General features: G+C 43.1%; 1 protein-coding gene across 5 annotated transcripts in view; it reads left to right on the forward strand.

Annotated features, from left to right (window-relative positions):
• fam107b (family with sequence similarity 107 member B) overlaps positions 1-26,147 on the forward strand; it is a 162,544-nt gene that overhangs the window by 36,789 nt on the left and 99,608 nt on the right. Inside the window, exon 1 of one of the 5 annotated variants that reach the window (XM_087999333.1) lies at positions 11,727-11,909. The exons of 3 other annotated variants lie outside the window; for them this stretch is intronic. The gene's annotated coding sequence lies outside the window, so the exon portion shown is untranslated. Of the gene's footprint in view, positions 1-11,726; positions 11,910-26,147 lie in introns of those variants that run through there. One more of the 5 variants, XM_043714191.2, reaches the window with a different exon arrangement.

A 26,147-nucleotide genomic window follows, 5' to 3' on the forward strand; every position in this document is an offset into this window, starting at 1 on the left:
GGCTATCCCCCTGGGGGCTGTCTCCTCCTGCAATGAGGCAGAGTGAAGATTAAAATGAGATGAAAGTGGGCTGGCACAACCGGTAGCGAGGGTGTAGCTGTGGGAAAGCTGGTGAAATGGAAGAGCATTTGAAACAGGTTCATGATCACAGAATTATTCCGGTGTAGTAGGGGGCCATTCAGCCATCATTTCTAAACTGGCTCTGTGAGCGTTTGGACACTGGGCCTGTTCCTGTAAGTCTTGCACATTTTTTTACCATATTATGATAACGTCATCAAAAGGTACATTTTCAAATCAGATCTTTGGGTTTTTCAGCTGAATTTTGCAACAATGTCCTGGAAAATGAAGCAACATGCAACGCTATCACAACCGGATGTTGCAGCTGTGCCTTACTCTGGAAAATGGGGAAATGGAATTGCTTCAACCTTTGAAATTCAAACTGTTGTCACCGAGGTCAGAGTCGGATTGAGTGCTTCCATTCCAGCCTGATAAACATGCAAAAGAAACCACAAATGCATGATAATTTGTGTTTTTTCCGACCCTGTTGGAAGCAAGCGGATGATTAGAATTACACGTGTCAGGGGAATACCAAATCATGTTGTGTGATGTTGAATGAGAACGATTCAGGGATAAAACAATTAGATGACCATTTTAGCGATTTAATTTAGTTTTCTGGAATTTGTTTTTCCCTTGAGGGGGGAAATAAGAAATGTCCAGATTGACAGGTGTGTGTGTGTGTGTGTTTTGTGTGTGTGTGTGTATGGGTGGGTGTATGGGAGTGGGTCTGTGTGTGACAAATCAAAACTAAAGTCAGGTTAAATGGAACCCAGAGAGCAATAATAATGATTTGTCACTTCAGTCAGTCTCTTTACTCAGCTCGAGGCCATGGGGTGGGGGCATAGGGTGGGAGTCTCAGGGTGGGGTCGGCCGACCAGCAGGAAATTTTCACAATAACTGAAGAGAATTTTGATGGAGTAAAGTTTATGAATTTTTATTGAGAATAAAGTTTAAGGTTTAAGAGAGAGGATTTTGAAGGCAGGGAGAACTGAAATGGTTTGGAGAGAGATTTCAGCATCACCATGGTGATGAACAAGAGATGGGGAAGTGGAGGAAGTGGCAACTCAGCAGTAACTCGGAGTCAGAGAAACACTGAGCACAAGTGGAGATTTAAAGTTAGAATGGTTTCATGCTTTCCTTTAAGGCTCAGTTTCAAAGGTGAAGCAGCAAGAGAGAAACAATATGCATCACTTTCCCTCACTTCAGGAACCTGAACCATTTTAGAGCCAATGTTGTAGCATTGTAATGCTGGAATCTGTGCACAGCAAGCTCCAACACACACAATGAGCATTAATCTGTTTATGTGATGTTGATTAAAGAACTAGGGCAACATGACATTTTCATTATAAGCAATGTTATACCACTTCTGAAGGAGATTACAGCAGCCTTACCTTCAAGGTAGAACTATAATATAAACAAGGCCCCTTTGAAATATCTAAAACCAGGGAATGCCCTTTACAGAATACATCAGATTGCAGAAGTCAATTGATTTTGATCTGATTTGATTTATTATTGTCACATGTACCAAGGTACAGTGAAAAGTTTTGTTTTGCATGCCACAGGCAGATCACACCATACAAAGTGCATTAGGGTAATAGAACAGAGTGAGGAATAGAATGTTGTGGCTGCAGAGATGGTGTGCAAAGAGCGAGATCAACATTAAATTTAAAATTTGAGAGGTGTATTTAGAAGTCTGATAATAGTGTGGAAGAAGCTGTTTTTGAATCTGTTAGTTCGTGTGTTTAAGGTTTTGTATCTACTGTCCTATGGAAGAGAGTATAACCGGGGTGGGAGGGTTCGTTGATGATGTTGGCTGCTTTCCCGAAGCAGCAGGAAGTATAGCTGGAGTCAATGAGTGGAAGGTTGGTTTGTGGGATGGACTGGGCTGTGTTCACAACTCTCTGTAGTTTCTTACAGTCCTGGGCAGAGCAGTTGCCGTCTCAAACTCTGATACATCCAGATCGGATGCTTTCTATGGTGCATCTATAAACATTGGTAAGCGTTGTGGATATGTTGCTTTTCCTTAGCCTCCTGAGGAAGTAGAGATGTTGTTGTGCTGTCTTGACCATCACGTCAACATGGGTGGACCAGAACAGATTGTGGGTGATGATCACTCCCAGGAACCTGACCCTCTCGACCATCTCCCCCTCAGCCCCACTGATACAGACAGGGGCGTGGTCTCCACTCCACTTCCTGAAGTTAATGACCAGCTCCTTCATTTTGCTGACATTGAGGGAGAGATTGTTGTCTTTGCACTATGCCAAGCATTCCACCTCGATCCTGTATTCTGTCTTATCATTACTTGAGATCCGACATACAATAGTGGTGTTGTTGGTGATCTTGTAGATGGAGTTAGGACAGAATTAGACCACACAAGTCATGAGTGTACAGGGAGTATAGTAAGGAGCAAAGTGCACAGCCCTATGGGGCATCAGTAACTGGTTGCTGATGGTTATCGGAGGCAGCCTTTTTATTCTACAGGGAATTAACTGTCCACTTATAATTGCCAGCGTTGAAAATGAGAGATAGAAGCAGGAATAGGCCATTAAGCCCATTCTAACCTGCAATCTTCTTCCTGACCTCTCCGCCCCCACCCCCAGTCTGACCTATCACCCTCACCTTGACCTCTTTCCACCTATCACATTTCCTACGCGCCTCCCCCAAGTCCCTCCTCCCTACCTTTTATCTTAGCCTGCTGGACAAACTTTCCTCATTCCTGAAGAAGGGCTTATGCCCGAAACGTCGATTCTCCTGTTCCTTGGATGCTGCCTGACCTGCTGCGCTTTTCCAGCAACACATTTTCAGCTCTGATCTCCAGAATCTGCAGACCTCACTTTCTCCTCATTAGGCCCATTGACCTTGCTTCACCGTTCAGAATGATTGTGAACTTCAACTCTACCTTCACACCTCATATCCTTCGATTCCCTGGGAGATTAAAAACCTATCCATCTCTATCTATCTCCACTGGGATGTCTGTGGGTGGAAGGGTTTAATAACGACTGAGCAACTTTTCAATAACACGTTGAGGATGAGATTTCTAAATTCTTGGAAGCTCAGGGTCGGATTAGAACAAGTCAGCATGGATTTGGTAAGGGGAGGTCATGCCTGACAAACCTGTTAGAATTCTTTGAAAATGTAACAATTGGGTTAGTCCAGGGAAACCCAGTGGATGTTATCTATCTACACTTCCAAAAGGCCTTTGATAAGGTGCCTCACAGGGGACTGCTGAGTAAGGTGAGGGCTCATGGTGTTTGAGGTGAGCTATTGGCTTGGATTGAGGATTGACTGTCTGACAGAAGGCAGAGAGTTGGGATAAAAGCTTCTTTATCAGAATGGCAGCTGGTGACAAGTGGGGGTCCCACAGGGTTCAGTGTTGGGGCCACAACTGTTCCCTTTATATATTAATGATCTGGATGAAGGGACTGGGGGCATTCTGGTGAAGTTCGCCAATGATAGGAAGTTAGGTGGAAAGGCAGGTAGTACTGAGGAGGTGGGGAGGCTGCAGAAAGATTTAAATAATTTAGGAGAGGTCCAGGAAATGGCTGAAGAAATTCAACGTGAGCAAATGCAAGGTCTATCACGTTGGAAAAAGGAATACAGGCATGGACTATTTTCTAAATGGTGAGAAAATTCATAAAGCCAAAGTACAAAGGGATCTGGGAGTGCTAGTGCAGGATTCTCTAAAGGTTGACTTGCAGGTTGAGTCCGTGGTTAAGAAAGCAAATGTAATGTTGTGATTTATCTCAAGAGGGTTGGAATATAAAAGCAGGTGATGTACTTCTGAGACTTTATAAAGCTCTAGTTAGGCCCCATTTAGAATACTGTGTCCAATTTTAGGCACCACTCCTCAGGAAGGACATACTGGCACCAGTGCATGTCCAGTGGAGATTCATACGGATGAGTTGAAAAATGTGGTGCTGGAAAAACACAGCAGGACAGGCAGCATCCGAGGAGCAGGAGAATCGATGTTTCGGGCATAAGAAGGGCTTATGCCCGAAACGTCGATTCTCCTGCTCCTTGGATGCTGCCTGTCCTGCTGTGTTTTTCCAGTACCACATTTTTCAACTCTGGCCTCCAGAATCTGCAGTCCTCACTTTCTCCTAATTCACATGGATGATCCCTGGAATGGTAGGCTTACATTACAATGAACAGTTGAGGATCCTGGGATTGTATTCATTAGAGTTTAGAAGGTTGAGGGGAGATCTAATAGAAACTTACAAGATAATGCATCGTTTAGAAAGGGTGGATGTTAGGAATTTGTTTCCGTTAGGCGGGGAGACTAGGACCCATGGGCACAGCCTTAGAATTAGAGGGGGTCAATTTAGAACAGAAATGAGGAAACATTTCTTTAGCCAGAGAGTGGTGGGCCTGTGGAATTCATTGCCAAGGAGCACAGTGGAGGCCGGGACGTTAGATGTCTTCAGGGCAGAGATTGATAAATTCTTGATCTTGCAAGGAATTAAGGGCTATGGGGAGAGTGTGGGTAAATGGAGTTGAAATGCCCATCAGCCATGATTAAATGGCAGAGTGGACTCAATGGGCCAAATGGCCATACTTCCCTCCTCTGTCTTATGGTCTTATGGAATGCAGATTGCACAAAGGCTGCATGACCTTTTTTTCTCAGTAAGGACATACAAGATGGGCCTAATGGCCTCAGCCTGAGACAGAAATTTCTATGATTCATGTATACTGCATCAATAAAATTGTTAATGTTCTGACTAAATTGATCGAGAATACAGAGGAACCTCAATTATCCGGCACTCAATTATCCGAGTATCGGATTATCCAGCAAGATCGCAAGGTCCTGATGCTTGGCTATACTATTTTATCCAGCATTCGATTATCCAGAATTTGGTTAACCAAATGAAATACTTCCCGCCCATGTCCTTCGGATAATCGAGGTTTCTCTGGTATCCAGGAATCATTTACTTGGGAACGGGTAACTTTTTCTCCGTAGATAAAAATAAATTGCTGGAGAAACTCAGCGGGTCTGGCAGCACATTGGAAAGAGAAACAGAGTTAATGTTTCATGTCCAGTATGACTCTTCTTTGGAGTTTTTCATTTAATTGATTTTCTTCAGGAAGTCCTTTCCGTGAGAAGTGTCTTCACTCAGAGAGTGCTGAGCTGTGGAATTCTCTGCCACGGAAAGTGCAATCCTGATGAAGGACTTTTGCTTGAAATGTTGATTTTCCTGCTCCTCGGATGCTGCCTGACCTGCTGTGCTTTTCCAGCACCACTCCAAACTTGACTCTAATCTCCAGCATCTGCAGTACCCACCTCCACCCGGCCACTGAAAGTGGTTGAGGCCACAACATTGAATGTTTTAAAGAAGTTCTTTGGGCGAAAGAGTCTGGACAGGAAGTGGGAATAGGGGACTGAGTTGGATTGGATTAGATTACTTACAGTGTGGAAACAGGCCTTTCGGCCCAACAAGTCCACACCGCCCCGCCGAAGCGCAACCTGCCCATACCCCTACATTTACCCCTTACCTAACACTACGGGCAATTTAGCATGGCCAATTCACCTGACCTGCACATTTTTGGACTGTGGGAGGAAACCGGAGCACCCGGAGGAAACCCACGCAGACACGGGGAGAATGTGCAAACTCCACACAGTCAGTCGCCTGAGGCGGGAATTGAACCCGGGTCTCTGGCGCTGTGAGGCAGCAGTGCTAACCACTGTGCCACTGTGCCGATGATCAGCTGTGATCAGATTGAACAGTGCAGCAGGCTTGAAGGGCCGAATGGCCTACTCCTGCTCCTATTTCGATATTCCTATGGAAAATATGTTCAATGTTAGATGTCAAAAAGATGGTTTTATGCCATTTCCGACAGTAAACTAGTTTGTAATTCCTCCCATTACTTTACAGTTTCTCTTCACAGACCCAGCCAGATGGAAATTGCTGGAGAAACTCGGCAGGTCGGTCAGTATCTGTGGAGAGAAAGCAGAGTTAACATTTTGAGTCTGGTGACTCTTCATCAGATAGCCACTCAGAGAAAAAGTGGTATTAGTGGCAAAGCTGAGGTTGGGGCATGTGCGTGTGGGAAAGGTGAACAGATAGGTGGAGATGTAGCCCAGAAACAGAGCACAGAAAGAGAGAGAGAAATGAAAGGGATAGATAAACACGGGGATTATTGATGGTAGATTAGGACAGAAGAGAAGCTGAAGAAGTAATAATGAGAACTGAGAGTGGGTGAGAATGGGTAGGCCATGCTGAAAGAAAACTGGAAACTTTGAAAGTTGGAAATTTGGAAAGTTTGTGGGCACCAGCCACCTCCTCTTTACCATTGACATACAAACCCTTTCCACATCCCTCCCCCATCAGGACGGTCTCAGGGGTCTCCCCTTCTTCCTGGAGCAAAGGCCTAAACCGTCCCCACCCACCACCACCATCCTCCATCTGGCTGAACCCATCCTCACCCTGAACAGCTTCTATTTTAACTCCTCTCACTTTCCTCAGGTCAGAGGGGTGGTCATGGGTATCCGCATGGGCCCTGCCTGTCTCTTTATGGAGTGTGTGAAATATTCCTTGTTCAGGACCTATTCTAGTCCACACCCACAATTCTTTCTTCAATATCAATGATATTATTGGTGCTGCTTCTCTGTCTCATCCAGAATTGGAAAGGTTTATTATTTTGTTTCCAATTTCTAGCCTGACCTCACTTTCACCCAGTCCATCTCTGACTCCTCCCTTCCCTTCCTCAACATCTCTGTTTCCATTTCTGGGATTAGGCTGACCACTAATATCGACTACAAACCCTCCGACTCCCACAGATAACTTGACTACACATCTTCACACTCTGCTTCCTGTAAAGACCCTATTCCACTCTCTCAATTCTCATTCCAAAATGTCCACTTTCTTCATCAACCAAGGATTCTCCAGCACCGTAGTTGACAGGGCCCTCAGCCAGGATCGACCCATCTCTCACACATTTGCCCTCACACCCCCCTCCCCTTCCCACCACAGCAATAAAATACCCCTTGCCCCCACCCACCAGCATCCATATGCAAAGGATCATCAGTCACCACTTCCACCATGTCAAATCGGATGCCACCACCAGACACATATTCCCCTTCCTTCCCTTGTCAGCCTTTCGCAGGGACCGTTCTCACCAAGACATCTTGGTCTACTCTTCCTTCACTCCCAACACCCTCCCACAGCCCCACAGCACCTTCCCCTGCTACTGCCCATTTCCCTCCTCCCTCCTCAGTATCCAAGGGCCCAGACACACCTTCCAGGTGAAACAGCATTTTACCTGCACTCCCCACAATCTAGTCTGCTGCATTCACTGCTCAATGTGGTCTCCTCTACATTGGGCAAACGAAATACAGACTGGGAGATTACTTTGCAGAACACCTACGTTCTGTCGATAAAAATGACCCTCAGCTTCCCATTGCCTGCCACTTCAACACAGCACCCTGTTTCCATGCCAACATTGCTGTCTCAGGCTTGCTGCAGCTGGAAATACAGCAACATTAGCTCCACTTGGAGACCCTGTAGCCTCTAGACTCAACATTTATTCCATCCTTTTCATACTTTTTACCCACCTTCACACCCGGTCCTGTTATGACTTTTAACACAGCCTATTCATTCTCTGCTACCCTCAGCTCTCATTATCACTTTGTCTGCTTCTCTTATGTCCTGGCCTATCTCAAAAATCCCCTTGTCTGCCTACCCCTTGCATACCTCTCTCTCTGGGCTCCGTCACCATCTATCTGCTCACCTCTCCCCCCACCACCGCACCCCCCCCCCCCCCCCCCCAACAACTCTCAACTTTCTCTTCAGCAGAAATGTCACCTTTCAGTTCTGATGAAGAGTCACTGGACCCGAAAAGTTAACTTTGTTTCTCTCTCCACAGGTGCTGCCAGACCTGCTGAGTTTCTCCAGCAATTTCTGTTTACATTTGTTTCAAATCTCTAACATCTGCAGTTCCTTGTTTTAGAACATAGAACAGTACAGCACAGAACAGGCCCTTCAGCCCACGATGTTGTGCCAACCATTGATCCTCATGTGAGGTAAACCTAATGTACGAACCCTCAAATGTTTGTGACCATATGCATGTCCAGCAGTCTCTTAAATATCCCCAATGACCTCACTTCCACAACTGCTGCTGGCAATGCATTCCATGCTCTCATAAAGAACCCGCCTCTGACATTCCCTCTATACTTTCCGCCAAACAGCTTAAAACTATGACCCCTCGTATTAGCAATTTCTGCCCTGGAAAAATGTTTCTGGCTATCAACTCTATCTATGCCTCTCATGATCTTGTACACCTCAGTTAGATCCCCTCTCTTCCTTCTTTTTTCCAATGAAAAAAGTCCGAGCTCAGTCAACCTCTCTTTGTAAGATAAGCCCTCCATTCCAGGCAGGTAACCTCCTCTGAACCGTCTCCAAAGCATCCACATCTTTCCTTTAATAGGGCGACCAGAACTGGACACAGTATTCCAAGTGCGGTCTAACCAAAGTTTCATAAGATCTCATGGCTCTTAAATTCAATCCCCCTGCTTTAGTTCAGTTTGTTTTATCACCTGTACTTAAAAATGGCAACTATTCTTTCAGTTGATACAATGTTATGCTGAGACCGTTATGTGTAAAAACTCAAAGAGCCGTTGACCATAAGAAGTACATAACGTTTTAAAAGGCTGCATCTGAAAGAAGCATCCATTTTCAGATCTGGCTATGGGAATGGGAGGAGCAGTGACTGACCAATTGGATGACTCGTAGCAAGCTGGAGTTTCCGTCTCCTTATTTATAAAAATGATGAGCTTCCAAACCAGGTTTACTGAGCCCTCACTGACTAGGAATGGTAGAAGATTCTTTTTATAAGGAATACTGTGTTACAATCCCTCCTTCAACTATTTGCTTATCTGGGAATTGGTTAGCTCAGTTGGCCGGATGGCTGGTTTGTGATGGAGAGTGACACCAACAGCATTGGGGTCCAATTCCTGCACTGGCTGAGGTTACTGTGAAGGACTCTCCTTCTCAACCTCTCCCCTCACCTGGAGAGTGGTGACCCTCAGGTTAAACCACCACCAGCCACCTCTTTCTAATGTGAGACAGCCCTATGGTCTGGGAAGACAGTGGGTGACTTGCTCATCTCAGTGAGGGCAGTGTGGTTGCCTACATTGGCTGTAGACAGATTGAGGATGTTCACACTGCTGCCTTACACATAACGCGTACTCCAAGTTCAGGGAATGAGTCATGGCTGAAATGATAAAGTTACCAACTCAGTAGCTTTGTCTGCCCATGTTCAAAGTTACAGTTGTCCTTGTCCTTAAATCCGATGGGAGAATTTGGAACACATGCTATTAGCGTAGCTATCATAATTAATCAGAAGATGATACAGAACAGGAAGTCACTTAGCCAATTCTGCCCAGCCTGGTCATTCAGTGGGCTCTCGATTGATCCCACTCCTCTACTCTTTCCCCTGTAGCTCTGTAAACCTACTCAACGATATATCATTCAAACATTTAGAGATCAATTGCTGACCGATTGGAGTATTTGGCCTATGCTTTGTGTGAAAAAGAATGGTTATTCAAGCCTTCGTGTTTACAAATGTCCTTAAAGTGGAAGCTGTTCTATAGCTTTTGCATTTAATTATTAATGTTTTTAACAAATTTACCCTCATAATGTTCAACCTTCCTTACCAATATGTCATCATGTTTTTTTTGCATTTTATTATAATTTGGGAATTTGTATATTAACGAAGAGGTAAAACAGATTGATGATTTCAGTTCTATAAAAGTAACTTTCTTTTTAAGAGGTCAGAAAGTAATTTGGAACAGTAAACCAAAGGCATAATTTCCAAGATAGCATGAGACTTACGTTAAGCACCCAGCAGGATATTTGTGAGGTTAATAGATGACATAGTAACAATGCTGAAGTTTATAACATGCAGAAAAACAAATGGTCAGAGACCGCTAATAATTTGTGTTCACTTCAAAAAAATCAAGTTTCAGTTCAAAAAGACGGTGTTATCTGAGCAGAAGTGCAGTCTGTCAGTTGTGTAGATTGGGAGATTTTAGTTTGTGAAATTTATAGGTTGGTGAGCTTTTGTAGAAGTCTTCTGGCTGTCAAGACTTGAAAACAATCCAGGTCCTCAGGAATGGAAAGAAGTTCCTAGACCATTAAACCTGGAAAGCACCAGTTAACTAATAAAGCAAAGGGTTAAGTTCGGTGTGACGCTGCAGCAGGATTAAGTATCTGTAAGGGATATTGTGGGGAGCAAAGCTGAATCTATCTTTTTGCCAAATATGTTCAAATTTTTCTAATCTGTCATAGACAAGGATGTTGCCAGGGTTGAAGGGTTTGAACTACAGGGAGAGGCTGAATAGGCTGGGACTATTTTCCCTGGACTGTCGGAGGCTGAGAGGTGACCTCATAGAGGTTTATAAAATCATGAGTGGCATGGATAGAGTAAATAGACAAGGACTTTTCCCGGAAGTGGGGAGAGTCCAAAACTAGAGGCATAGGTTTAGGGTGAGAGGGGAAAGATATAAAAGGGACCTAAGGGGCAACTTTTTCACGCAGAGGGTGGTACGTGTATGGAATGAGCTGCCAGAGGAAGTGTGAAGGTTGGTACAATTGCAACATTTAAGTGGCATCTGGATGGGTATATGAATAGGAAGGGTTTGGAGGGATATGGGCCAAATGCTGGCAAATGTGACAAGATTAATTTAGGATGTCTGGTTGGCATGGACAAGTTGGGCCGAAGGATCTTTTCCGTGCTGTACATCTCTATGACTCTATGACTGTATTTAGCTTTCTTTTCTCTTTTGTAAAATAAACTTGCGTACATTTGTTAAGTAATTAGCACTCTCTCATGGGTATCTTCAGTGGGCAGAAGTGGGTACTGCAGATGCTGGAGATTAGAGTCAAGATTAGAGTGGTGCTGGTCAGGTAGCATCCGAAGAGCAGGAAAATCGATGTTTCGGGCAAAAAGCCCTATGAACCACTCTAATCTGGATATCTTCAGTAACTAACCACCACAATAATGAGGCTGCAAAAATAAAACCTTTGGTCTATCAAACCAGGTTTCCCACTGCAATCTGGCCTGCCTAGCAGTACCATCCAATGGCTGAAATAGAAAATAAAACTAATCTGGAGCGATCAGAGAGTGAACACGGGTGTATCCTCCCGTCCTCATCATATTGTCTGCAATATGATGGAGCCCTGGAGTTAGAGTTTGGAAATGATTATGTATTCAGCTGAAGCGTAAATGTTGGCCAGAGGCCCATCTGGCAGCAGAGAAACAGACATATTGTAGAAGCTTTATGTTACAAAGAGCTCCACAGAGAGGGTTGCTAACTCCATCAGGAGTCTCTCAACTTAAAATGGCATTGGTTACTGTCAGGAATGTCTTAAACTACGCAACTGAAACACTTTGCAATCTCTACCGATCATAAATCCCCTCGTCAGAAATACAAAAGGACTTTCGCCTAATCACAGTTCTATACATAAACATGACCTATCATCAATAGCTCGTTCTGTGTCTGTGCAAAATGATCTCGAGCCCATTGCATTACCCCTGGGACACACACAATCCCTTTGATTTCCTCTTGCAATATGAATTAAATTTGAAGAGAGTGGGGAAAGGAAAGCTGGAGGGTGGAGTCAGTCTGAAGGCAGTCTAACTCCGTGAAATGCTGTTTGACTCTGAAGCCTCACGTGACCCAACCTTAATCAACGTTTTCAAAGCTCCCCAGCCCTGGTCTTTTAACAGCAGTAAGACCAGTACCTACATAAGGCATAGGCTTCACGAGAAAACAAGGCGCTTGCTGGACTTCCTCAGGGAGACAGAGACGGAGGGAACACATCTGCATTCACTCCAGGGACTCTTTTCTTTATAAGGTATGGCAGTTAGATATTAAACAAAGACCTGCAGAGGTTTGTGAGTGAGACCTACAATGTGTATAAGCATTTATTTCCCTTTGTATTAGAGCCAGGGCTGGATGCAGTAGCTTTTTTGTGACACCGCTCTCGAAGTGTCCGTCCATGTATACTTGTCTGCAGCCTTTTCTTTTAAATATCCGAGAGAGGAATGTCGGCTGTTACACAATAGACCATTTCTGTGGAGAACTACTTCACCCCAGTGTCTGGCTGTGTATGTGTGGAGCTGCCTCCCTACACATTGTACACTGCACCGTGACAGTGTCAAACAGTTGGGGCTTTCCATGATTTGTTTTGGCTTTATTTTCTGAAATACTGTCTCCTCTGAGACAGTCTGTGTTTAAAACAATGTAATTCACAAAGAGGAACGCAATAGAGATTGTCTGATGCAGAACTGTACTGAATGAATTCAAAACTGATCCTTCTTTTGACTGTATTTGGTAATATGATTTTCTTGGTTAATCCAAAAAAAGATTCCTCCAATCAGATTTTAAAATGTGTATTTTTATATTTCCTGTGACTCAGAACAGTTTTCTAGAAAGTCACAGGAATCCTGATCTTTATCTTGAGTGCTGTCACTCACAGCACAGGGCAGTCTTACAGACTAGAGCTCTCTATGCTTTAATGTTGGAGATCTCTAGTGATCAATAACACCAGGGATCCCTGTGAATTTAAAATTGCAATGTCATATTCCCTGTTTCTTATCTGCTCCAGGAATTATGTCTCTGGATTTTGATGAGCGTTCACTGGAAGGTGGCATTCAATAACTGCTGCCTCACAGCGCCAGAGACCCGGGTTCAATTCCCGCCTCAGGCGACTGACTGTGTGGAGTTTGCACATTCTCCCCGTGTCTGCGTGGGTTTCCTCCGGGTGCTCCGGTTTCCTCCCACAATCCAAAAGATGTGCAGGTCAGGTGAATTGGCCATGCTAAATTGCCCGTAGTGTTAGGTAAGGGGTAAATGTAGGGGTATGGGTGGGTTGCGCTTCGGCGGGTCGGTGTGGACTTGTTGGGCTGAAGGGCCTGTTTCCACACTGTAAGTAATCTAATCTAATCTAATCTATAAATGAGAGGAGTATTCCTCTTGTGGGAGAATGAAGCATTGGACGGCATAATCTTGAAGTAAGGGGTTGCCCATTTAAAACAGAGAGGAGGAGGAATTTGGACTGTCAGAGAGTTGTAAATATGTGGAATTCTTTACTACAAAGTGAGGTGAATGTTGGCTCATTGAGTGCAGTCGAGTTGAAGATGAACAGATTTTTAATCCGGAAAGGAAATGAGGGTTATAGGGAAAAGGCAGGAAAGTGGAGTCAAGGATTATTAGATCAGCCACAGTCACATTGAATGGCAGAGCAGACCCAATGGGCTGAATGGACTACATCTGTTCCCAGGTTTTGTGGAATGTGTACAGAGTCTGTAGCTATCTGTTCAGTCATTACTTTTGTGTTGTCTCTCTTAGAATATTTGATAGAGTACAACAATGGGATTAATCAACATTTTATTTTGAATAAGATGATCTGGAGTAAATATGTCAGGTTTATTTGGCAACAAGCACACCTTTTTTTGTCTGTATCAATCTAGAGGAAAGATGTTTACAGGGGGACTTCCAGACACATGCAGAAATTTGTGATTGTACAAAGACCATGTGTTTCTGTTGCCTAGTGGGGTAGATGTGCGTTTTGAGAAGGTTTGTAGCTCAGGTTGAGGTTCTGGATGCAGATTTGCTCGCTGAGCTGCAAGGTCCTTCCACCTCAGAGAGCAAACCTACATCCCGATGTAGTGCATTACTGGGTGATTGAAACCAAGATCCCTGTTCTGCAACAGTTTAACTGATTTTGGGAGAAGTGACCTCTTTGAAAGACTATTTTAAGATAATGCATCAAGTATTCATTGATAAATGTGGCGTGTGCTCAGTGGCTGAGTCATACACATCCCAAGTGTAATCTTCTCCATTCTGTGTTCAATTACAGCACTTCTAAATTCATTATAATGGACGTCATTCTTATTTTCCTCAAATGCAATCCTGTGAGAGCACTAAAATCCACAGTCCTGTCTTGTTCATCTCCAGTCAGACACTTCCAACACCTTGCCTGTGGATCTACCAAGCTCCACTCAATCTGCATTTCCCAGTTTCTTGTCCAATCCTTTTTCCCCCACAAGCTCCAATTGTCTATTTCCCATTTTTGTACAATCCTCTCCACTGAGTCGGCATCCCTCATGTGGCACTCTGTCCCTCCCTGTGAGGGACCTGAAGATCAGATGCTTGCACACCTGTAACTCTGCCCCAGGCCTTAAGGCAAAGTTGTGGGGAGAAGGAATGGGACAGGGACAGGAGAATAACAATGCATACACAATCACATTGTGTTTACTAATAGCTCAAAGGTTTCTTACAACCGGTTTCACGTAGAGCGGGAGAGTTGTAACTGGGTTTTTTTATTGTCTTCTGACTGCTAGACACAATGTGCCTTATACTATACTGCATAATTTTCTTAAAAATGCTTCATGGCAAGGCAAGATAATAAAAATACCTCAGTAGTTCCCAGCTCCTGTATGAGAGAGAGATTTATGCTGCAATTTGCCAAACTGTCAAGACCAGTCATTCTCCTCTATAAAGCAATAAATCCCATTAACAGCAGATGGGATAAAGCAAGGTGGAAACAGCAGATTCTTAAGGATGTGGGGTGGTGGAAGGGGGGAGTGCAGCAGTAATTGATCTGACCAATTGATTGGTTTGGTTCTATTTACCATCCCACCGGTGTGTGGTGGAAAGGCACACAGTTATTGTACAAATAGCTGAGGACAATCCACAGAATTGAAAACTAGGAATGTTTAGGGACTGCAAAGGTCAGACTGTCTTAAATGCTGTATGAAGGAACCTTTGAAGAACAATCTGTAAGGTTTATGCCAAGGCTTAGGTACAACTGGGAGCGGCAGCAAAGTCTGTCAGCGGCCTGTTCAGTCAACGCCTTACGGTATTTCTTTAACAAAACATGTATCTCTTATAATTTTACTTCCCTATTCTGTGCTGTAACAGTTCTTTGCTTTTACAATAATGTTTGCGGTTGTTCTGGAAACTCTGCTGCTGACATCACGGTTTCAAATTGTAATTGGTAGGAGTTCCAAATTAATTGCGTGTTTGCTGTCTCCAAAGTGTTCTAATTGTTAAGTGGGTGGCTAACTTGAAATCCAAGCCTGAAACTATGATAACAAATTATTATGTTGCTGTCTCCATCACTGGTGAAAGTGACATACCAGACCATAAGAAAAAGTAGATCACCCAACCACACATTTGAGTGAATGAAATGTTAATCCCATCTCATTTCTTTCTTAGCAAAATTAAATCCACTTCTTCAATCTTATTTAGATTCAGGGTCCAAGAGTTGACATTCTCTTCATATTCTGGGTAAATGCTGCTTTCCAATTTTAATCATAATAACCATGTTGCTATAATTAAGAGAGACTCACAACTACCATATATACTCATGCAATAACCAATCTTGTGTAAACATCTTCCCCAAACTTTGGCTATTTTTGTAAATGTATATCCTGCAAATCTCAACAATATTTTTAATGAAACTGTTCAGATGTTTTATAATTTGGGGCAGTGGGATTTGAACCTGCACGTGCTAGTTTAGAGGTTTGCTACTACAGAACCACATGCTGTGCATATATTAACCTACAATCTTTACCTAATAGGTCAAAGCTCCTTGTACCTCAAACCTGCTCACTGCTGAAGTCAAACATGCCCTGGGTACAAACCCACTTGTTCATAGAATCATAGACCAGCTCAACACTGAAAGTGGCTGTTCAGCTGCCTCTGGCTGCACGCATGAACATGTGCTGTCAAGTTGACCCACCTCCCTGATGTGTGTGCTGCATTTCTACCAATCTCATACTCTCGTATCACAACATGACATCAAGAAAGAACAAATTCAGAGTCATTACAAAGAATGTGAGGAATTCTAATTGAGGTATATCAGATGCTCAAGGGGATTGACAAAGTAGACGTAGAGAGGATGGTTCCTCATGTTGGGCAGTCGAGAATGAGAGGTCATAGTTTTAGTATTGGGGGCAGTAGATTTAAAACAGAGATGAGCGGAAATTTATTCTCTCAAAGGGTCGTGAATCTGTGAATTTCACTACCCCAGAGTGTGGTGGATCCTTGGGACGTTAAGTAAATTTAAGGAGCAGATGGACAGATTTTTTTTAATGAGTAATGGGTTAAAGTGTTATGGAGAGTGGGCAGGAAAGTGGAATTGGAGCTGAGGTGAAATCAGCCATGATTGTATTGAATGGTGGAAGTCAGGGGCAACTCTTTTGATGCCGAGAGTGGTTCATGTGTGGAATGAATGGCCAGAGGAAGTGGTGGATGTGGGTACACTTACAATGTTTAAAAGACAGTTTGGATAAATAAGTGAATATGAAATGTTTAGAGGGATATGGGCCAAGCGCGTGCAGAGTGGGATTAGTTTAGTATGGGATTATGGTCAGCATGGACTCCTTGGACTGAGGGGTCTGTGTTTGTGTGTGGTATGACTCACATGTAACTGCAATGAAAGTGCACAGAATGGACTCTCTGTTCCTTTGAGGATTTATCCAAATTGCTGACGTGAAACCAACAAAAAAAATGACTCTGTACAGGCTTCAAAGCCAATCCTTGTTGGTGGACCAGGTTTATGAAGAGAAACCATTTTGTACTGTGATAAAAAAACCATAATGTCATGGTGTCTCCCAGCAGACCTTGAGCTGCGGCTTGTTGCATTTCCATAGTTTATAATCCAATAATGACAATAGCAATTTGCATGTCTTTGATTTTTGATGAAATTAGTTTACACAAACTCATATCTGTCTCTCTGAGAATTATTATTTCAGAGACAAACGTTTACTAATAAAGTTACTTGAGCTGAAAATGTGTTGCTGGAAAAGCGCAGCAGGTCAGGCAGCATCCAGGGAACAGGAGAATCGACGTTTCGGGCATAAGCAGAAAGGCTTATGCCCGAAACGTCGATTCTCCTGTTCCCTGGATGCTGCCTGACCTGCTGCGCTTTTCCAGCAACACATTTTCAGCTCTGATCTCCAGCATCTGCAGACCTCACTTTCTCTTAATAATGTTACTTCTCAGTTCCAATTTTGTCGGTTTTAGGGGCAGTGTCTGACCTGTACGATAGCTCATGTCTCACTATGTCTTTACAATGGAACAACAGGAGGGAGTGATTTTCAATTCTTTGCAAATATTGCTCATGACCTGCTGCTTGTTTTTAAAGGAGGCAGTTTTACACCTGACCAAAAGGCCCCAGCAATGACCAGTTTTCATACCTTTTTAAGCTATTCAATATTTAATTCACCAGGTGATTTATTAAATGAAGCTGTTAATAACTAAATTGATTTTCTAATATGAATGAAATAAAACTTTGCGATGGGAGAAAGGAGCTTGACACCAATTTGCACACGCCCACCAGTGGGAGAAAGGAGCTTGACACCAATCTGCGCACACCCACCAGTGAGACAGCTAACTAGCCATCTTGATATTGTTAGTGAGGGACAAATATGAGACTGTTCCTTAATTTTGATCTTTCACTCAGACAGCACTACTTTTTTACAACACAGCAAGACTGAACTGTCAGCCTTGGAGTCCTGGACAGAAGCTTCCAGACTCCAGACTTTACTCTCAAGCTCAGAATCCTAACCGAGCCAACTGATACAAAATAGGTCATGAACTGGAATGCTAAGTTACTGATGGGTAATGAATAAAAATAAGGCAATAAAATGAAACAAAGAACTGTGGATGCTGGAGATCTGAAACAAACAAAAACAGAAATTGCTGGAGAAACTCAGCAGGTCTGGAGAGAGAAAAACAGAGATGGCATTTTGAGTTCAGTGAGCCTTCTCCAGAACCAGACAAACTAGCAATGAATTAAGGAAGGAAAGCTGATTGTTGAATTGTTGGTTTCTGTGACAGTAGCATTTCTGAAGACAACACCATGCAGCTGCACTGATCTTAACTCTGCAATATCCTCGGATTCTGTAAGGTGGCATTCTTACTTTTTCAGTTTTATGCACATGGTCTTTAGTGTGTTGGACAATTAAACACCAGGGGGAATGTGAAGAGGAATTTCTTATGCAGTGAGTGGTAATGACATGGAACTTGCTGCTTTGAGATTGGTGGTAATAGAGGGATTGATGAGTTTGGAAGGAAATTAGATGGATACTTGAGGGAAATAAACTTGTTGGGACAGAGGGAGAATGTGACTGACCAGAGTGCTCTATATACACATTAGATGGGCAGAATAGCCTCCTTTGTGCAGTAAGTGACCTGATGGCCTTGTGTATATTTAGGGCTGGGATAAATGAACGGATTCTTGATCAGCTAGGGAATCAACGGGTACGAGGAGAGGGCAGGAACATGGATGTGAGGAATGTCAGATCAACTATGATCCTGTTGAAAGGCAGAGCAGGCCTGAGGGTGTTGTCTTTGGAATATTCTGTATAGACACTTCGATCAGTTTATTATTCAGAAAATGCAGTCACACGGGTGCTCATACAGGATGAGACAACAAAGGACCTCGGATCAAACTTTTTTGTTTCTTTAACTTGTGAGTATTTTAATAAAAGTATGCTTACACAAATTGAGTTAACACTTTCCAAACCAGGTTGACTGCCTGACAACAACATATACCACATGTTCTAGTGAACTTAATTGGATCGAATTCACCTAGCTTCATCAAAACAGCATTCAGGGTCTTCTTGGTAGAATGGCGAGTCTCGCACGGAGTCTTCGTCGGTCGCTTCCTCACTGAGGGAATGGCCTCCAGGGAAACTAGGGAATACACAAATATAACATCCCTCCCTATTCTGCCTGAGAACTACTTAGAGTTTCAGGTCATAGTGACTCTGCTGTTGTTAAGGTTGGTTACCTCTGCTCAATATGTAAGACGAGTCTGGGCTGGTCTTTGTTGGTTTCCGACCTGAGGTAACCTTGGCATCTGCATTCCAGACCCTGCTTGCTGAAACTGATTCACCAGTTTGATGTTGAGCCTAGTTGCTCAGGTGGTTGGTCACTTTGCCAGAAGACGCCAAATGGCCAACTCCTGTTGCTCTGTCTTATGGTCTGTGGCTGTATACAACACTGACTGGGCTGGCCTGGATGGAGGTCTAGAGTTTGTCTCCAGTGAACAGAAAGTCGAGATCTAATGTCACTGTTTCAACATGAAAGAGATGACCAGTTCCACCAGGAGCCATCTCTGCCTCGAGCAGGAGGACATTTCATAATGCTGTACTCCAGAGAGTGAAGGATAGTCAGTGGTTGAGCATGTTCGAGATCAATGTGATAAATTCCTGGGCACTAAGGAAATCAAAAGCTATGGGAGTAGTGAGGGCAGTGAATAGGATGTGGCTGATCAGCCATTGTTTGACTGAATAATGGAGCAGGCTCAAGGGACTAAATGGTCTGCCTGAGCTCCTTTTTCGAACACTGTTGGCCCTTGTGTCAATGCAAAGTGTATTGCTGTAAGATGGTAAATATTAATACAGTCAGTAATATTGTCTGGTGGGTTTCTTTCAGCCTTTCAGCTTCCCACCTGTTGATATGAAAATCAAGTTTTTATTTTCAGTGAGGTTAAAATCTCTATTTTTGTTCTTTTTATGAAATACAGCTGCACTTATAGCAGCAGCTATGATCAGGAGCCAAACCCACAGCAGCAGCTACATACTGAGCAGAGGCTGTGATCACTGCTAGCCCTGGAGATAAGCATTACCCAGTGGTTCACATGATTGTGTGTGAGAACGAGGCTATACTGGGTTTTCTGCGAAAAAGACTTAACTGAAATATTGAGTGATTTTAACCTAATGCCCCAACAGAAGCTGGCAGGATTGAATCGGCCATTGATGTTGGTGGAAAGTGAGGTCAGGTGCAACACACAATAGGTACCCCGTCCATTCCAAAACAAACAACTTTGGGGTTTTTATAAAGTGCCGCTAATGTGATTTAACATCAAAAAGATGTTTCCCTGAACGTAAAAGGGTGTAGGCTGACCTTGTAGTGGTTTATAAAATCATGAAGGGCATGCATATTCGAGGTCTTTTACCCAGGATGATGGAGTCCAGAACTAAAGGGTGTGGGTGAGAGGGGAAAGATTTAAAAAGGACCAAAAGGGTAACTTTTTCACAGAGGGTAGTGAGCGTATGGAATGAGCTGCCAGAGGAAGTGGTGGAGGCTGGTGCAATTACAGCATTTAAAAAGCATCTAGATGGGTGTATGAATAGGAAGTGTCTCGAGGGATATGGGCCAAGTGCTGGCAAGTGGGACTAGATTGAGATATCTGGTCAGTGCGGATGAGTTGGACTGAAGGGTCTGTTTCTGTTCTGTATGACTCTGACTCTAAAGGAGATACTTGGGCCGATGAACAAAAGAAATGGTAAAGGAAAAGTTACCATGGTCTGCTCCCTCATGGGGATGAGGGGTGTGGAGAGCGAGAGACAACTAGTGGTGGTTTAACCTGTTGGTCACTATGCCTCCGGTGAGGGGAGAGGACAAGGAGGAAAGTCCTTCATGGTAACTGTAGCGATTGTAATGGGGTCAGTCAGGTGGACCTCCTAGAACATAAGTTCTGTGATTAGGGCTGTTAACCTGATTCAATCAGGGAGCCCTGGCTGACATATCAACAGGAGTTGGCTCTGAGGGAGCTGAACCAGTGTCAAGAAATATGCACATGTAAATAAAGGGTGACTCAATGATGGGATACCAACCTCTGTGGGATTATTTCAGTAAGTTCAGGTAATGTGCAGGAACTGAACCCAGGCAATACTTGCAAACTGGCTATCTAGCCAACTGAACTATAGAGAGGTTTAGGAAGGGAGCTCCTGAGCTTTGTCTCAAGAGTTGTCCATGATGCAAGAGGTTAAGATTATTCACCTTGCTATAGTCAACAGGGCCAGGCTTTTGCTGTTTTTAAAATCAATTTCAACATGACTTCCTAATGCAGACAGATCTCATTAACATGCAAGGTTGGTGATTCTTTTGGGAAAGTCTAACTCTTATTGTGATTGAAGTTAAGCCAGGTTAAGTCATTAAATTTCTCTTTAGGAGAGTGCACTTGTCTGGCTGGATCCCTCTGTAGTAGCTTTCCTAAAAGTTCACCACTTATCAAATCTCGTTTCAGAGGTGAGCCGCTATGACCAGCTGTATGGCAACCAGCGACTGTTTACTAGATTTTCAAGCTGCAGCCATTGGAAAGACCTAGTTTAAAATGAAATGAGTTGCTTGGTAACCGGGTTTAATGAATTAAAATGTTTAAATTGGAGTTGCTGCTGGCTCTGTGAGGCTTATTCACTGAGAGCTGTCAGTTTTGAGTCTCCAAGTTTAGCATAAATCAAGATGAAAGGTTCTTTATTTTAACTCTGCATAAGTGATGCTTTTCAACCTTGGGGCATGGAAAACCTGTGATCGCTTTTGAGTTTGAAATGTTTACTTTTGAAAAGGCTTTTCAACAGCATCTTTGCATGCAAAAATTCAAAGCCTAAATAATGGGATTTGGTATCTCAGAGCATCCGGAGATTGGGAGGGTATGGCTCTATTGATGATGTCACTGTCCAGTGTAGCAGTGGTTATCACATTGTTCAGGGAAGGAACATGTGGAATCAGTGACGAAGGAGAAAATAGAAAGATTTCAGCTCCAAGGAATCCAACCGGAAAAACAACCTCTATTTTAAAAATTATATTCATTCATGGGATGTGAATGTCGCTGGCTGGGCTAGCATTTATTGCCCTGTGAGACAGGTCAGATACCTCCTGAAATGCTGAATATTTCCAACACATTCAGATAATATTTCAGAGATCCAGCATCTGCAATATTTTGCTTAATAATTAGATTTTACAATACTTACTGTCAGTTTAATACGTAATTACTTCAGTTTACAAATTCACATTTAACAGGTGACATAATATTTAAACATTGTCACTCTGTTAATGATTACTTAATTATAATCAAATGGTGGCATTATGCAAAAACCTGAAGTGCCCGTTATACATGTCTGCCCCTTCCTAGTCATTGACGCAGTGTGGTTTGTTCTGTACATGTTCCCCCTTGTAACATATACCACTAACAGGTTCTTAAGGTTAACTATATACAATGATATGACATATCAGACATTGTCTAGTTAATATAGTTTTACATAGTTTATCTGACTGACAAATACATTGACTATCAACTGAAATAAATGCTTGCTAATAGACTAATGGACACATATATGATTCTTATACTAGAGTGGCAGATGTTGTGCTGCTGCCTAGATGTCTTAAAGGCTTTTCTAAGCTCTGTGAAATAATAAAACAGACATTGAGTCACACAACATGGAAACAGACTCTTTGGTCCAACTTGTCTGTACCGACCAGCCAAGTCCATCTGACCTTGTCCCGTTTGCCAGCACCCGGCCCATATCCTTCCAAACCCTTCCTATTCATATACCCATCCAGATGCCTTTTAAATGTTGTAATTGTACCAGCCTCCACCACTTACTTTGGCAGCTCATTCCGTACACGTACCACCCTCTGCATGAAAAAGTTGCCCCTCAGGTTTCTTTTATATCTTTCCCCTCTTACCCTCAACCTACGCCATCTAGGTCTGAACTCCCCCACTCTAGGGAAGAAACCTTGTCTATTTATCCTATCTATGCACCTCATGATTTTATGTATCTCTATAAAGTCACCCCTCAGCCTCCGACGCTCCAGGGAAAACAGTCCCAGCCTATTCCGCCTTTCCCTATAACTCAAACCCTGGCAACATCCTTGTAAATCTTTTCTGAACCCTTTCAAGTTTCACAACATCCTTCCTATAGGAGGGAGACCAGAATTGCGTGCAATATTCCAGAGGTGGTCTAACCAATGTCCTGTTGTAGTGATAATCAGTGTGTTATGTGAAATGTGTGCCTCTGAACCAGGAGGCTTGGGTTCAAGTCCCTCCTGCTCCAAAGTGGGTCATAACCCAACTGAACTGGTGGTTACCTCCCCCCACTCAGAAAAAACTGGTGCACAACTTAGATGGAAAACCACAGCACAAGCTGTTGACTGAAGGGGGAATTCCCCAAACACTTCTGAGTATTTCTACAAGAAATGGGATGGAGAGGAGAGGTTAAGTACTTGCTGTAGTCAGTTAATTTTAATAACTTCTCTCTTTTGTGAACTATTTTCCTTTTTTTTTGTTCTGGAGGATTTCCTCTAACCCTCCCAACCCATGTCAGTTCATAGCACCCCCCAACTTCCAGGTTCCATTTATTGCTGTTTCCTCACAAAGTGATCACTTGGAACTGAGACATACTGTTCAAAGGATTGGGTAGATCTAGTCCTGCTCTCCCCCAGAATATATCTAGCAGGCTAGGTCTGTGCATCAGGGTAAAAGCATCTGACTCCGCTATCTCCAGTTGCAATTATATCAACCATTAGCGAGAAAAAGAAATGACAGGAAATGTCAACCCAAGGAAACCCAAACATATAAATAGAAAGCGGGGTACACCACCAGTGCTTCATCCAGAGGCTCACTGACAATGTTACCTAGTATGGTGAAAAAATGTCTGAAGACTAACCTTCCAGCTCAGCAAACATACCTGCATCCACAATATTAGCCATTCCTTGCTGGGTCCAAAACTAACTCCTTCATAGGACTGTAGATAGATATACATTACACAAACTGCAGTGGAGCAAGAAGGCAGTTCACCACCACCCTGCCAAGGGTGAGCAGTAAAAGTTGGCCTAGTCAGTGATCCCCACATCCCATGCACAACTAACAAAAACTCCGTGTGTTAGGAATTTAATCACTGGTATTGTCTAAACCAGCACCACTCTGAAAACAATCCTGAAATGTCAAGAACCTTTCAGAATGTTGAAGGCACTCTTCTGACTGTGTTATTAAAGCCCTGTAAATGTAGGAGAGCAGATTTAGATTTTTCTTCACAAAATAAACATTAAATACAGTTCACATGCAACTTGTACCCTGTATGCAACAATTACTCACAGTTAATCTTAGTTTGACAATTTAGTAAATGAGATTTATTACTGTTCAAAAAAAGCCCTCCATTTCTGATCCCTGAGCGGTCAATAATTTATAAAATCATGTGATGGGTTTTTCTTACCTCAGATAAACATGTGGAGTTCCTGCACGCTGACCTGTGGATAAATGATAAAGGGAGTTCTTGACAATCCTATTGCTACGAATGTCCTTATTTGTGAATATTATACATTGAATTCTGTAGAGCATACTTTGCTATGTTCAGCAATGTAGAGTTCCTGATTCCATAATGTGACAAGGTGAAGCCATACTTGTACTGTTTACTCAACCTTAACAGTACAAGATATCTTAAATTGTCAGGAGTGAACTCTCAGCATGCTCTGAATAGAAAAAAAATCCCCAGGCATTAATAAGTGAAGTGATATTGAGGTTACCTTTGGCAATGATGTAAGGTACAGTCAGTCCCTTCCTCCCGGTCATAGCAAAGAAAGAATCAAATTCACAAAGCCATTGGCCATGACTTAGAGTAAAGGGAAGACCATTTAGAATGGAAATAAGGACAAACGTCTTCAGCCAGAGGGTGGTGAATCTATGGAATTCACTGCCACAGGAGGCTGCGCAGGCCGGGGCATTGAGTATATTTAAGACGGAGATAAAAAGGTTTCTCAGTATCAAGGGTTACGGAAAGAAAGCGGGAGAATGGGATTGAGAAACCTATCAGCCATGATTGAATGGCAGAGCAGACTCGATGGGCTGAATGGCTTAATTTCTGCTCCGGTGTCTTGTGGACTTCAGATGACATCTGTGTACTGTGTGATGCCTTGTCCAGGATGGGAAAGAAATCTTCTTTCAAGGTAGATTGTCGTGTCAAAGCATATCACTTTGTTTGGCTTGAAGCAGATGCGCACAATTGTGTAAATTGTGTGTTTGTATGCAAATCTTAATGGTATTCTAATGAAGTTGCTGTCCAGTTTAAGAGGTTCCACAGTAGATTTTTTCAGGGCTGTTCCTGAACTTTCACCTCCCCCCGACCCCATCCCATTTCAGAGAATAGGTGTCATCACCAGGATGGTCTGTAGTTATCACACTGTAACAATTATTGAGATGCCTGTACTAATGACCTAGAGACATGAGTTCAAATCACACCGCAGTGGCTGGAGCAGTTAAGTTCAGTTCATTTAAATGAAATGTAGAATTAAAAGGAACAATGACCATGATACTGTGGATTGTTGTAAAATCCTCTGCTTCACCAATGTCCGTTATGGAAGCAAATCTGCTAGAGTGGGCGGCACGGTGGCACAGTGGTTAGCACTGCTGCCTCACAGCCCCAGAGACCCGGGTTCAATTCCCGACTCAGGCGACTGACTGTGTGGAGTTTGCACATTCTCCCCGTGTCTGCGTGGGTCCCCTCCGGGTGCTCCGGTTTCCTCCCACAGTCCAAAGATGTGCAGGTCAGGTGAATTGGCCATGCTAAATTGCCCGTAGTGTTAGGTAATAAGGGGTAAATGTAGGGGTATGGGTGGGTTGCGCTTCGGCGAGTCGGTGTGGACTTGTTGGGCCGAAGGGCTTGTTTCCACACTGTAAGTAATCTAATCTAATCTAATCTAATGTAAGTAATCTAATCTTACCCAGTCTGACCTAAATGTGGCTCCACTCCACTCCATTGTATTCAAGAAGGAGTCTTACCACATTCTGTGTAAAGGTTAGGGGCAAGTGCCCATCCAGTTGAGGTGATAGCCTATTGGTATTATCAATCTATTAATCTAGAAACATAAGCAGTGCTCTGGGGAATATGGGTTCAAATCCAGCCTTGGCAGGTGATGGAATTTGAGTTCAATACAAACTTGGAATTAAGCATTTAATGATGACGGTGAAACGATTGTCAGAAAAACCAATTTGCTTCAGTATTGTCCTTTCAGAAAGGAAATCTGCTATCCTTACCTGGTCTGGCCTACATATGACTCCAGACCCACCGCAATGTGGTTGACTGTAAACTACCCCCTGGGTAATTAGAGATGGACATTAAAACTTGACCCAGCCAGCATCACCCACTCTGAGTTTTTAAATATTAATAACTGTTGGTTAATGATGCCCACAATCTGTGAATATTGTGTATTAAAAAAAGTCTTACCATCAATACCTTGTATCCATATAAAAAATGCAGAGAAATGGAATAACTCTCTGGTTATTATTTTTCTTCTA

Source organism: Chiloscyllium plagiosum, unplaced genomic scaffold (assembly GCF_037043375.1).
Source record: "Chiloscyllium plagiosum isolate Xiang-an unplaced genomic scaffold, Cpla_swu_hap1 HiC_scaffold_23, whole genome shotgun sequence".
Classification (NCBI taxonomy): Eukaryota; Metazoa; Chordata; class Chondrichthyes; order Orectolobiformes; family Hemiscylliidae; genus Chiloscyllium; species Chiloscyllium plagiosum.